This window comes from Papio anubis, chromosome 2 (genome assembly GCF_008728515.1).
Source record: "Papio anubis isolate 15944 chromosome 2, Panubis1.0, whole genome shotgun sequence".
Classification (NCBI taxonomy): Eukaryota; Metazoa; Chordata; class Mammalia; order Primates; family Cercopithecidae; genus Papio; species Papio anubis.
The window spans coordinates 158,726,946-158,741,173 of NC_044977.1; the positions used below are offsets into that span (position 1 = coordinate 158,726,946).

General features: G+C 39.5%; 1 long non-coding RNA gene across 1 annotated transcript in view; it reads right to left on the bottom strand.

The window, feature by feature from the left end:
* Positions 1-4,431: 4,431 nt before the first annotated feature.
* LOC108584698 overlaps positions 4,432-14,228 on the bottom strand; it is a 100,129-nt gene continuing 90,332 nt past the window's right edge. Inside the window, exon 5 of the long non-coding RNA XR_004182289.1 lies at positions 4,432-8,509. This is a non-coding gene — a long non-coding RNA (uncharacterized LOC108584698). The remainder of the gene's footprint in view (positions 8,510-14,228) is intronic.

Genomic DNA, 14,228 nt, shown 5'->3' on the forward strand with positions numbered 1-14,228 from the left:
ATTGTAATTACTACATTTGAACTTAAAACTATCAATCAAGAAAATGATGAGACAAGTCTCAATCATTTGAGGAGGTTTATCTGCCAAAGTTAAGGATGTGCACCTATGCCTTACTCCGAAGATATTTTGAGGGCTCCACATTTAAAGGGGAAAGGGCGGAATATTAAGAAGTACACAATTTTCATGTAAGAGGGGCGTTAGGAAAAATAGTTATTCATGCCTTTGTCTGGCTCAGTGAATCTGCATTATTTTACAATAAGATGACATAGACAAATGGGACAGAGGAAAAATGCAGGGAATCTGCATTTTTATGTAAGATAACATAGACAAAATGGGACAACGGAACAATCAGATATGCTTTTACGTCTGGTGGGCAGGGGATGACTGCACCTGTAAAGATAAGCTATCGATTTACATTACTATGGTGAAATTTAAACAGAAAAACCTTAGGGTAAAGATCTTTGGAGCTCATTAGGAATTTCCTTTTGCAGAATATGGGGGAAGGGTGTAGCTGTTCATCTAGCAGCCATCTTATTTAGGAACTAAAAGGGGAGGGAGGTTTGAGTGACCCAGTTCCCAGCTTGACTTTTCCTTTTAGTTTAGTGATTTTGGGATCCCCAGATTTATTTTCCTTTCACAAAACTGAAGAATGAGTTGGTTTTAGCTCAGTGAAAAGGGAGGGGAAGAATATTCCAGATAGGGGAATAGCAAAGGTCCTGAGGAATAGCAAGGTTCACAGGAAGAACTGGAAGGAGGCTTCTAATGGCCAGTTGTTCTGTGAATGTTCGTAATAACCGGAAACTCTTCATGTTTTGGCTGTTAAGAAAATGCATGTGTGTGCTAACAGCCCTAGTGTGGATGCAAAATACAGCTATATTTTCATATATTAATAGATTATTGATAGCTAATCTGGTGCAGTGGACTGGAGACAACTTGAATGGTGAGGGGAAATGGAATAGAAGTGTATGGTCTAAGGGCTGGTAGACGCAGAGGAGGTACGAAGGAAGAGCAAGACATGAAAAAACTGACTAATCTGGAAACCACCAAATCCAAATCATTCATCAAAGAAACAGGTTGTTTTCCTGGGCTAAAAATGGGCAGAAATGGTTCTTTTTGTGCTTCCCTCATCTCAAAGTCCTTTGCCTTTCACATACCATCATGCCAAATGGTGCCCATGCCTGGGTCACAGAGGAAGAAAGTTTTGTTCTGAGACCTTCACAAGCTTAATGTTCCTTATTAATTTACAGTCCCTCATAGACTCTCCTACGTCCTGTGAGGTTTGAGAACTACCAGAAGGGCCATCTTATCCATCCCACAATCAGATGCTCCAATCCCCCTTCCCCGGTATAAGGTCCCCAGCATAAGGCTGCCTCCAGAGGTGACCTGCTGTTTTCAGACAGCTTCCACTCTAAGCCTCTGCCTAGCTCCACAACCGCTTCTCTTTCCACACCCCACCCCAGTCACAGTGAAGCCAGAGGTTGACTTGGTGGGGCTGGCGATGCAGGATGCCACCTTTCATAACTTTATAATTTACTTGCTGCAGGGCTTTCTCATTATAGTGTTAAACGTACAACTTTAAATAACCTATTGTCCATTTGCCTCTTTGGGGAAATATGCTCAAATGGGCTACCATTTCCCCAGCTCTCCCCCACACCGCCCACCATAGATATCTCAGACCCCAGGGATAGAAGAACTTTGCCTTCCCACCAAAGCATGTTAATGCCTTCTCAATCACTATAATAACTGTGCATGCACTCTGACACTCCAAGCCATTCTCTTACCCCACTCACTGACAGGGGAGCATCGAGCCTTCCCACTCTTCCACAGCGGAGAGGGAGAATCCACTGCATTCCAACAAAGGAGGAGCTCCAAACTTATGCAGCAGTCCCCTTTCCTCCCCCAGATTCTCTTACCTAGCCCAAAGAATTCTAATGCCCCAGCCTGATTTTTACCTCTGAACTGTGTCACCATTGAGTGTTTTAGAGAATGGCCCCCAGAAAAAAATAAACGTGATACCCTAGATCTGGCCAGCTGGTGTTGCATGATGTCATCATTCCTTTTTTGGTTTATTAATTCCCCCATACATGCATTCAGTGTTTACTGTACACCAGCCACTCTAACAGTCAGAAAAGAATAAGATATGCACCACCAGTCCAGAACCCCCCTTTTAGCAGGGGACAGACTCACAAACAGACAATTACAATACAGTGACAATGACTGCATTGCATCCTGGATTTTAGATCCACTATGATACCCTGTACTAGGTTTCTATTGAGATAGATTTTTTTGCTTTTATGGCAAACACATTATACTTCATGTATTTGTAAAAATATTTAGCTTCAAAAATATTGGTGAATAGTTGAGCCTTTACTCCCCCAAAATGTTAAAATTTTATCATGGCAGCTGAAAATAGAACCAGCGGCCACTTAACACCTGGTGAATTTATCATGTCATGGAACAGGTGCAGGGAGAAAACGATTGTCTGAAACAATTAGTAAAACAATCATGTTAAAAAAGAAATAATAAAGGGAGCCCACTGAGGGGGAATAACTAGCTGTTTTATTTTGGTAATTAATAATCATAAATAAACGAGCTGAAGATTGCCAAAATTATCAAAACAATTAACCTTCTGCTAAGCAATAAGACAGCCCAGTGCAGCTCTAAGGAAGTCAGTTAAGCTGCGTGACAAATGTGACTCAGGAGGCCACCTCCAAGAGGCTTAGTTCAAAAGTTTGAGATTTGGTTCTAGGAAGAGTTACAATAAATTAAACAGCTCCTTGTAGACCAGTGGTTCTGCAACTTTAGCCTGCATCAGAATCTCCCCATGGGCTTGTTAAAGCACAAATAGCTGGGCCCAACACCAAAGTTTTTAAATCAGGAGGTCTCGGATGCAGCTCCAAAATTTACATTTCTAACAAGTTTCCAGATGATCCTGACGCCGCTGGTTGGGGACCACACTTTGAGAACTGTGGTTATGAATGCCAGCTTTGCATTAATATCACCCGGGGAGCTTTTTAAATGTGCTCAGGCCTTCCCAGAACAATTAAGTCAGAATTTTCAGGTACGTTGCTGGCAGAAGTATTTTTTAAAAGTTCCCTGGGTGATTCTGCTGTGCAGCTAGAGCTGAGAACCACTAGGTAGGGTATATGCCAGCAGAAAACACTACCTCTCAGAATTTTTGTGAGAATGGTTATATGTCCAATAAAATACTAAAAAATTAGAATTTAAGGCCTGAAACCTTCAACCAAAATCCCAGATGAGACCTTCAGAAGCTGGGCATCCTGTTTTAGGGTGACTTTGAGTCAGAGAAATTTCCTAGTGAAAACATTTTTAACATATAGAATGCATAGGAATTGTATCTAAATGTGATTTGCAAGGGGATGGGGAGTACTTTGGGTTGACTTATTATGGAAAGAGCTATGTAACCAGGAGAAAATTGAGAAATCACCTCCCAAAATGTAAACAGCCACTAGACAGGAGTGAATTTTAATCTTGTTTATGTAAAATTGCAGTACTTTTTCTCTGTAAATGATACATGAATTTCAATGCCCATAAATCCCCAGCCCATTCTGTGGGAAACAACTCTGCAGGAGGTTTAATCTAGGGGGCAAAGATTTTTAATTTCTTATGTCCCACTCAAATGTTATATTTCCATAACAGGAAGCCATCTGGAACTTTTGGATAAGCAGCAATAAATCATTGTTGAGTCTCCAAGGGACTGTGTGAGCCTTCATCTAGGAAGCCAGGCTGCCTCACAGGCAAAAAAAATTACCCATCCTTATCCTGCCCTGCCCCACGAGCTACAGGTGATTGGGCCTTGGGTGGGCACCTGACACAAAGGCAGCCAATCATCTGCCTTTGGTTTGGGCAGGAGGGGTTCTGCCCAAATGGAGATGATGGATATTGCAGAATGAATCCAATCTTTTCTTTCATCAGTGGCATTGGAAATAAGGGAATAAGGCAGATGGTGGCATGAGGCAGATGTGGGCATCTCAGAGAGAACCAGATGTACCAAGAAGCTCATCCTGATAATGGAGGAACCCAAAGAGTAGATTCCTGAAACCCTTGAACTTTCTCAGATCCCAAACCTCAGTCCACCTCTTGGGTCCACTCTACCCACTGGGTAGATTTCTGTGAGATCCTTCATTTTTCTTTGCCCCAGATATAGCTTTAGAATAACTGCCCCTTAGGCCAGGCATGGTGACTCATGCCTGTAATCCTAGCACTTTGGGAGGCCAAAGTGGGAGGATCACTTGAGGTCAGGAGTTCAAGAATAGCCTGGCCAACATGGTGAAACCCTGTCTCTGCTAAAAACAAAAAAAAGTAGCTGAGCGTGGTGGCACGCACTTGTAATCCCAGCTACTCAGGAGGCTGAGGCAGGAGAATTGCTTGAACCCGGGAGGCGGAGGTTGCAATGAGCCAAGAGCATGACACTGTACTCCAGCCTGAGTGACACAGCAAGACTACGTCTTGGAAAGAAAAAAAAAAAAAGAATAACTGCCCCTTTTCTGAGGTTACCAGAGTAACTCTTGATGGAAAGTATAGTCTAATTGGAAGGGGTCTGTCACATAGGCAGGTAGTCTCTTCCTCTCCAGGTCTGTCCTCTCCTATTTGTCACGTCATGTTGTAGGCATGATTTTGTCTGAGGACAAGAAGGTCAGTTTGTTGAGGGGTTTTGAAATTTAACTTGTCTATGTTGGGGTCCTTGACTCTTTCTTTGACTTTATGTTGGGCCCTTTTCTACTGTATAGGACTGTAAAGTTGAAATAGAAAAGTATGTCAAACATTTAATAGAGTCATATGTGACACACGTGCACACACACACACACACACACAGTGGAGTGAGATTGCCTGGGTTCAAATCTCAGCCCTATATCTTCCTTGCTGTATGGCTTTCAATAGGTTACATAATGTCTCTGAGATCAAAGCTAGTAATAAAACACTCCTTATCTAGTTGTGGGGAATAAGTGAAATATAGATGTAAAAATCTTAGCCCAGTGCCTAGTGCCAGGTAAATATGTCATCAGTGCTAGCTATTGGGACTGCACAATACAAGAGGTTATTTACCCATTTAAAGGGTTCTCCAAAGAGGAATGGATTCTCACAGTTAGAGATTGGTAAGAGGGTCTGACAATCAGCTTGGCTCTCACCTATAGGTCTCTTACCTGTAACTGTGAGTTGAGTTAAAGCTGCCGTAACAGGAAGCCATCTGGAACTTTTGGATAAGCAGCAATAAATCATTGTTGGGTCTCCAAGGGACTGTGTGAGCCTTCATCTAGGAAGCCAGGCTGCCTCACAGGCAATTAAAATACAGCCATGGAGATAAGAAAAGCTCCACTAATTAAAACATAGCACGTGTGCTCATGAGGGACTCATCCACCTACCTGTGATCTTACACTTGCCTCATTCATTCTGAGACTTCAAGCTCTATTCCTGCCTTCTGGGACAGGATGGAGACATGTGAGGTTCCAGCGAGGCAAAACAGTGAAACGGGCCCCCTCCAGACAAACTCTTTAATCCTAACATTAGGCAGCAAGCAGGCCTCCTTCAGCAGGTGAGCTCACGCAATCAAAAGACTTGTGTCAAATCAGGGTGACTTTTCCTGTCTCTAATGGCTCCAAACTTGTATGAGAAGGGCTGACTGTGGAAATGCCTGTGGTTGCAAGGCTCTTCAAAACAGATAAACATGTCTTATTAGGCCTCCATGTATAAAAATCTGGGCTGTCAGTTCTTCTAGATTCTGATCATCCTATAAAAATTTAAAACATCTTAATTGCCAAATGTATATTTTATGAATTATAGTAAATGTTCAGCCTTCTTGCAAAGTTTTAATGTCTGGATTGCAGATAATTAGAATATAATGAGATTTTCTGTATTAAAAATGAACTGAGTAAAATAAAATGTTGCATGACATAGCTTGAGTCAGTCATAACTGGTTAAACTAGGACAGTAGAAACCACATCATTAGAGCTTTCTGTGTGGAGAGAAGTCCCCTGTATCTACACTCTTCAATATGACAGCAACTAGGCACATGTGTAATAAAATGTGACAAGTATGACTGGGATACTGAATTCTTAATTTTACTTAATTTTAGGTCATCTGATTTTAAATTTAAATAGTCATATGTGGCCAATGGCTACCGTTTTGTAAGCTGCAAAAGGATTAAAGATTGGGTTAAATCCCAATGATGTGCCTTATATGCAACATTTCAGAATTAACACAAATTATTGACTTACTTACTTTCTCAAAATACAAAGATAGAGTCAGAATATACACTATCTACTCCCACAACACATACAAAACAGACTGGTTATCTGAGCTTTCTAATTAGCATAGATTTCAGGTAAAGAGGCATTTGCCATATATTTAACTGTCAAAAAATATGTATGATCTCATAGAATCCCAGAATTTGAAGAGATTTTGAGAGTATCCAAGGTGTTCAAAACTCAGATTGTTTGGAAATATTTGGGGATATTTTGGGTCACCATAAAGGCCAGGAGGTGCTACTGGTCAGAAGCTAGAGACTTAAAATTTCCTGCAATGTGCAGGATAGTCTTAGATGTGAAAGAATTTACCAATCTGTGACATCAATTATTACAATATTGTACAGTTAGTGTGACAACAGAGGTAAGTACCAAGGGCTATGGGAGCACGAAGGAGCTAGTAATTAGAGGAGTCAAGGACAGCTTCCCAGGAAAGTAGATATTGAAGGATAAATAGTTGGCAAATGGGGTATGTTATAGGCTGAATTGTGTTCTTCCACCAAAGTCCCATGAAGCCCTAACCCCCAGTGCCTCAACATATGAGTGTATTTGAAGATAGGGCCAATAAAGAGGTGATTAAGTTAAAACAAGGCCCATAGGGTGGGCCCTAATCCAATCAAACTGGTGTCTTTATAAGAAGAGAGGGTTAGGACACTGAAAGACATGCCAGGGTGCATATGCACAGAGTGACGACCATGGGAAGAGGCAGCGAGAGGGCCATCATTTGTGACCCAAGGAAAGGGGCTGCAGAGGAAGCCAACTCTGCTGGCATCTGCATCTTAGACTTCCAGCTTCCAGGACTGTGGGAAAATAAATTTCTGTTGTTTAAGCCTCCCATCTGTGGTATTTATTATTGCAGCCCCAGCAAAGTATTACAAGCTAGAAGAGAAAGATACTTTAGATCATGGTGAGAGCATCAGGGACTAGAAGAGCTATAACATTTGCAGCAAATAGCAAGAGAGTGTCATTAGAGAATTGTGGGTATGGCAGCCTGGGAGGTGGTGGAGGAAATATAAGATGGAAGAGGGACTGTAAATGCTGAAGCATTCATTTAAGTCCCTGGGCAGATAGTGGGCTTCTAGAATCTGGTTTCCAGAATGGTAATTCTGATGGTAGATGCAAGAATAGTCCCAGGGAAACCAAGAGGGTAGCCTGAAATTTATGAGCAAGAGATAAGGAGAACCTGATCTATAGTGCTGTCCATGGAATGCAAAAGTGTGAGTGGACTTGAGAGGCACTTCAGAGGAAAAAAACTAAAAAGATTTTGTTGGCCAACTGAAAGTGGAGGAAATGGTACAGCAAAACTCTATCTGCAATAAAATCAAATTTCCACAAGTTTAAAACTTGTCCTTAACCCAACTGGATACTCATTCCTTGCCCAGAAATTACAGAAAACATTCTTTCCAAGGAACAAATAAACTGTGCTTAAGTTTTAAGATGGGTTAAAAAAATAAAAAATGACTTAACCTGAAGGAATTTCTGGATAGAGAAAATTAGGTGTCATAAATTAGAGGAGAGAAAGATGGTTTTAATGGATAAGTAAAACTAGACAGGGCAATGAAAGATAGTTTATCAATACTAGCATTAGGAAGTGTTGGAATGATGTGTATATGGGCCTTACAAGGCAAAAGGAGGTGGCAGCCTTAAAAATGAGATCTGCTTCTATGACGATGGGTTCGAAATTTATTACTTTAATATAAATTTTAAATTGATGCCAGAGTTTTAAATAATAACAGCATTGTTGCACAAAATGTGGGTGTTTTTATCCTGCATTCGAATGTTTGCTCTTAGTAATATGATGTTCTTTGAAACTGATAACCTAATTATGCAGATGTTCATTCTTGTATGTAGTCAATAAAGAACCAGCCTAGCCACACTGAATGCCTGAAGATACCCTCCTTTTTAGAGGCTTTATTTGAAGGGCCTTAGATTCACTGGAATTGAAGACAGCAAAATCTCCGTGGTTTAAAATACCAAAAATTTCTTTGTTGATCATGCCTCGTAGCCATTGTGAGTTGTCAATCTCAATGAGAGAGTCAGGCTACTGCAGAAGCCTTATCTTAGAGGTGGTCAGTTGTCATAGTAGAGGAAAAGAGAATGTGGCAAAACATACTTTGACTCTTAAAGTTTCTATCCAGATATGTTATGAATCACAGGCCAAAGCAAGTCACACGGCCGCACTTACCATAGAAAGTGTAGAAAATAAAATCCTACTGTGTGCTCTGAAGGAAAGAGTGCTGGAACATCTATGAAACAGAACATTTGGGAAAAGTTTTAATGAATACCTAGAGCAGACTGTGGCTCACGTCTTCAAAGCATGGCCAGTAACCTTGACTTTGTATCTTTATGTGACGGTACTTACAAACTTTTTGCAAGGAGCTTATTTTAAGTGAACATTTCAATGAAAGGTTAAAAGCTATATAAGAAAGTTCATCTTTTACCATTCATTTATAATCTTGAACGTCATAATGCCCAAAAGTATACTAATAATAACAATAGCTAACATTTATTGAATACTGACTACATTTTGGGCGCTATTCTAAGCAATTTACTTGTATTACCTAATTTTATCTCACAATAACCTTATTGAAAACACACAAGCATTATCCCAATTACAGATAAGTAATCTGGGACATACATAATTTTTCCAAGGCCATACAGCCAGTACATGGCAAAGTTAAAAATATCAAACCAAGCAAAATATTCCCAGAGTATGGCTGCTTAATCACTTATTATTTGCATAATTAATAGCAAATAAAAATAAATACACATTTAATTGAAAGGGCATTTTAGTAACTGGGCAAATGAAACCCAATTATAATGATTTGATATTTCATTTTCATTGCTATCAACATTGCAACATTCACATACTTTTAATACCACTGGATGTTTTTACTTATTTGTTATATCACCTTTATCCATGACATAATAAGGAACTAGATATTAATATTTTAAAACACCACTATTCTTAGATTTAAGTCCTTAAACCATCTTGAGTTTATTTTTGTATAAGGTGAGAGAAGACGATCCAGTTTCATTCTTCTACATGTGGCTTGTCAATTATCCCAGCACCATTTGTTGAATAGAATGTCCTTTCCTCACTTTATGGTCTTGTTTGCTTTGTTAAAGATCAGTTAGCTGTAAGTATTTGGTTTCATTTCTGGGTTCTCTATTCTGTTCCATTGGTCTATGTGCCTATTTTTATACTACAGTCACCATGCTGTTTTGGTGACTATGGCCTTATGGTATAGTTTGAAGTTGGTTAATATGATGCCTCCAGATTTGTTCTTTTTGCTTTGGCTATGTGGGCTCTTTTTTGGTTCCATATGAATTTTGGGATTGTCTTTTCTAGTTCTGTGAAGAATGACTTGAAACCATAAAAATTCTGGAGCACTGAAAAAACCCTTCTAGACATTGGCTTAGGCAAAGACTTCATGACCAAGAACCCCAAAGTAAATGCAACAAAAACAAAGATAAATAGATGGGACTTAAACTAAAATGTTTCTGCACAGAAAAAGAAACAATCAGCAGAGTAAACAGACAACCCACAGAGTGGGAGAAAATCCTCACAATCTATATATCCAACAAAGGACTAATATCTAGACTCTACAGGGAACTCAAACAAATTAGCAGGAAAAAAGTCTCCTCAAAAAACGGGCGAAGGACATGAATAGACAATTCTCAAAAGAAGATACACAAATGGCCAACAAGCATATGGAAAAATGCTCAACATCACTAATGATCAGGGAAATACTAATCAAAACCACAATGCAATACCACCTCACTCCTTTAAGAATGGCCATAATCAAAAAGTTGAAAAAAAAATAGATGTTGGCAGGGATGCAGTGAAAAGGGAACACTTTTACACTGCTGGGAATGTAAACTGGTACAACTGCTGTGGAAAACAGTGTGCAGATTCCTTAATGAACTAAAAGTAGAACTACCATTTGATGCAGCAATCCCACTGCTAGGTATCTACTCAAAGGAAAAGAAGTCATTATATGAAAAAGATACTTGCACACACACGTTTATAGCAACACAATTCGCAACTGCAAAAATATGGAACCAGCCCAAATGCCCATCAATCAATGAGTGGATAAAGGAATTGTGAGATACACACACACGCACACACACACACACACATATATATATACACACACACATACAAACACACATATACCATGGAATACTATTCAGCTATAAAAAGGAATGAAATAATGGCATTCACAGCAACCTGGATGGAGTTTGAGACCATTATTCTAAGTGAAGTAACTCAGGAATGGAAAACCAAACATCGTATCTTCCCACTTATAAGTGGGAGCTAAGCTATGAGGATGCAAAGACATAAGAATGATATAATGAACTTTGGAGGCTTGGGGAAAAGGGTAAGAGGGGGGTGAGGGATAAAAGACTACAGACTGAGTACAGTGTATCTCAAGCAGCAGACAATTACCTGGGTGATGGGTGCACCAAAATCTCAGAAATCACCACTGAAGAACTTACTCATGTAACCAAACACTACCTGTTCCCAAAAAACATATGGAAATAAAAGATAAATAAGTAAATTGAAAGAAAAAACAAAACACTTTTTCTAAAGGAACTCACAGCACCAGACGCATTTGATATTTTTTGTAAAATTTACCTTATTGACTATGAGAGTCTAATTCCTTCAAATCAATGTAATGAACTATTTTTGCTAAACTACATACAGCCACCTGTACTCCTCCACTACTTTCTTCTGGAAATCACACCTTCCCATCCTCTGCCCTACTCTATCAAGATGGTAAACTCTAGACCAATGATCTTGCACAAAGTGTCCCCTGACTTCAGTTAATTGGTTCAGGAGAAGATGTGTAGGCCACTCACTTCCCATGACCTGTCCTGGCTAGCAGATTGGTTCTAGGGTAAGCATAGGATCCAAGCTGACCACTTAGGGTCCTTCAACAGGGATTTGGCAGATGAAAACAAGGAAGGTCAATCTCTTCCCAGCTGACTGCAACTATAAATGAAAAACTCAGATAGGTTCTGTTAACAGCCATGTTTCCTTCCCATGTGAGCAGAGTACACCAGTTGAGAGAGTGAGGAAGAAGGAAATTAAGTGAAAAGTAAAGACAAAGACACAGAAAGGCAAAAGGTGAAGTCAGAGGCCCACTGGACATTGGCAGCCCAGTCCCACTTCTGCTCTTGAGATCTTTGAGACACCACAGCATCTCTGCTTCAACCACTGTTACTTGGCTTTCTATCATTTGCAACCAAAATAGTTCTAATTAATGTAATCAATTTCTCAAATTCTTTATCCAACTGGAGTTTTATTAAAGATTTATAAAAAGAACATATGTGCAATCATGGTTCTTATAATTCACCAAAGGAAATAAAGTGATCAAAACTGAACAGAAGGTTGAAGGGATTCCATGATGGATAATTACTCACATAATGCAACCACAAGAAAAAGGGTAATTCCAAGTTTTCTCTAATTTTTGCCTGTGCTGGCAAAAGCATAAAGAAGCCAGAATCCACATGGTATCTACTGGTTACAAAGAAAGGAGCAGTAATAGGATAAAAAATAATTTGAAGCATGCTATCAAATGAGTAGAAACCCAATTTCTGCATCCCTGATGGATGGCCAAATTTCAGGGACACCCCTTTTCCAAAGCTCTCTTGTAACATTCTCATACCTTTGAGATTCTGATAGGATCCTATTTTCCTGGGCTAGAAAATAAATTCCTCCTCAAGACATTGATTATGGAAATGGTCATCAGAATTCCTCTGCATGATCATGAGACACTAGAATTTGGAGGGGGGTCAACTTCACTTAAGAAGGTGTTCTTCTAACTCCCTTCTCTTTCAACCCCCTAAATTCTCCTGATGGCAATTTTGACAATGTTTCAAACTGAACAGGTTTTTAAAGTAAAAAGAAATCATACTGTATCATCATTATCAATTCAACCAATCCTTAATTATTTGATGGGAATAAAATATGAATTATGTCAAGCAGCAGATAATAACAATTTAATTCTTAGAGTTAAACTAGTTTATTAGCTTTGTGGATTTCCCAAGATCTCTTCCCCACCATCATACCACAGGATTCTAGGTTATAAAAGAAGTATCAAGGTGGAAGAAACTTGGAGCTAGGAATAGAAGAGTTTTGACTGTCAGTAAATATGGGAGTGGGTGTATCTCAATATCAAATATACATAATTTTTAGGTAATTCATCTGTCTTTTTATGTGGATAACTAAATCATTACTAGACCTAGCTTTGTAATGCAGTTATATAGTCAGACACATACATAGACATGCACATCTTCACCAAACTGAGAAAGGCTTCTCTTTATGTTTGACTCTCTATTGGTACACTTTATATGAAACAAGAAAATATGCTAGCTCCTATTTTATGAGGAAGAATTCTGTCTCAGCCTGGATTCCCCCAAAGCAGAGCCTGAAGCAAAAACTTCCTTGCAGATAGTTTATTTTGCAATATACAAGTGTTTTGGAATATACAAGTTATTTGGAATAACACATCCCTGTGTTATGATGTGTTACTGAGTTGGCCACCACTGTGAGCAGCCAGTGCTTGGTCTACCAGGATGTGCCAGAGTCTTATGACCTCCATCTCAGAAGTGTCCATCCTGGGGACAAAAGAGGGAAGCATTTATCTGTCTCCTCCTTTCTCCCACTCCAGGGTTTACTCCTCTGAAGTTTTAGAAATTTGAATATCTGTAAGTATGGAGCAGAATTCCATGTCTGTGGCACCAGCAAGCCATAAGGCATGAAACTAGAGGTACATGGCCATGGCATGAGTGCATTGCAAGTCTCAGTCTAACTGCACCTGCATGAAGCAGATTTAGTTCTGCAGGAACTAGTAGTCATAAAAGTAGCTTGGGTAAGAAGTAAACCCGAGAAATAGACAAAGTTGTTCAATATAAATAAATAAATCAAGAGATTCATTTCAAGACAGCTGTTAGGAATTCACCTTATGTCAAAAATGCCATGCCTCTTCTCGCAAACATGCACCCACCATCACTGTGTTAACTAAAGAGGGAAGAATAGTTTTCTCTGTATCGTCCCTGCCACCAGAGAAAAATGTAGCAGCTCTCATCTAACACAAGCTTTTAGCATCTGAGAGTGACAAAGACAGATGGCATATTTCTGAAATATAATTTGATTGTTTGGTGGGGACTTGAAAGAGTATCTTGGGTTCAACAAATACAAGATCATACATGGCTAAAAAAATTCAGCAGCAAACTAAAAACAGAATTTAAAAGCTCTTGAGTAATTATTATTTTCCATGAAAAGCAACTAACGGTCTCCAGGTCAAACCATCCTCAAGGCTTAAAAACGGGAAGACTCCCAGGGGTTTGACTTAAAATGATCCATGGACCTCATATTTATGTACATACCCCATTAGAGAGGGACAGAATTAGACAATGTGCCCTATACAAAAAGGAGAATTTGTCTTAAGACAAAATCCACTCAAAGCCTCAATGTACGGAACAAAGCTGTGACCAAAAGAAAGTTTAAAAAATTGTACGTCTTTGTATTTATTCATTTGATCCTTGCTAGTCTTGGCATCAGCCATGACTCTCTGTGAATGAGCCCCTAGAGGAAACTGGGCTACGGTGTTCAGGAAAACAAGGCAGACCTAAGAGAAAAGATTGTATTTCCCATAGGATTCCCATGGGAATTTGAGGCTAAACTCTTGGCTTATTTCACTGCAGACAAATATTTCATATATAATGATCCAAAAGCTCTCCTAGTTGACTCACCAACTTGAACCATGAGCGTCTACCCCAGGTGAGTCCACACTCCTCAACAGGCTGACCACACACTGGAGGCCACGAGATTCACTGCCAAGTGGGCAGCAAATGATAATAATGTCAGGCTAGTAGGCAGAATTTCCATGGAGAAAGTACTTTATAAATGCGAATGTAATTATCTTTAAAAGTTAACCCAAAGTTTCAAAAAAA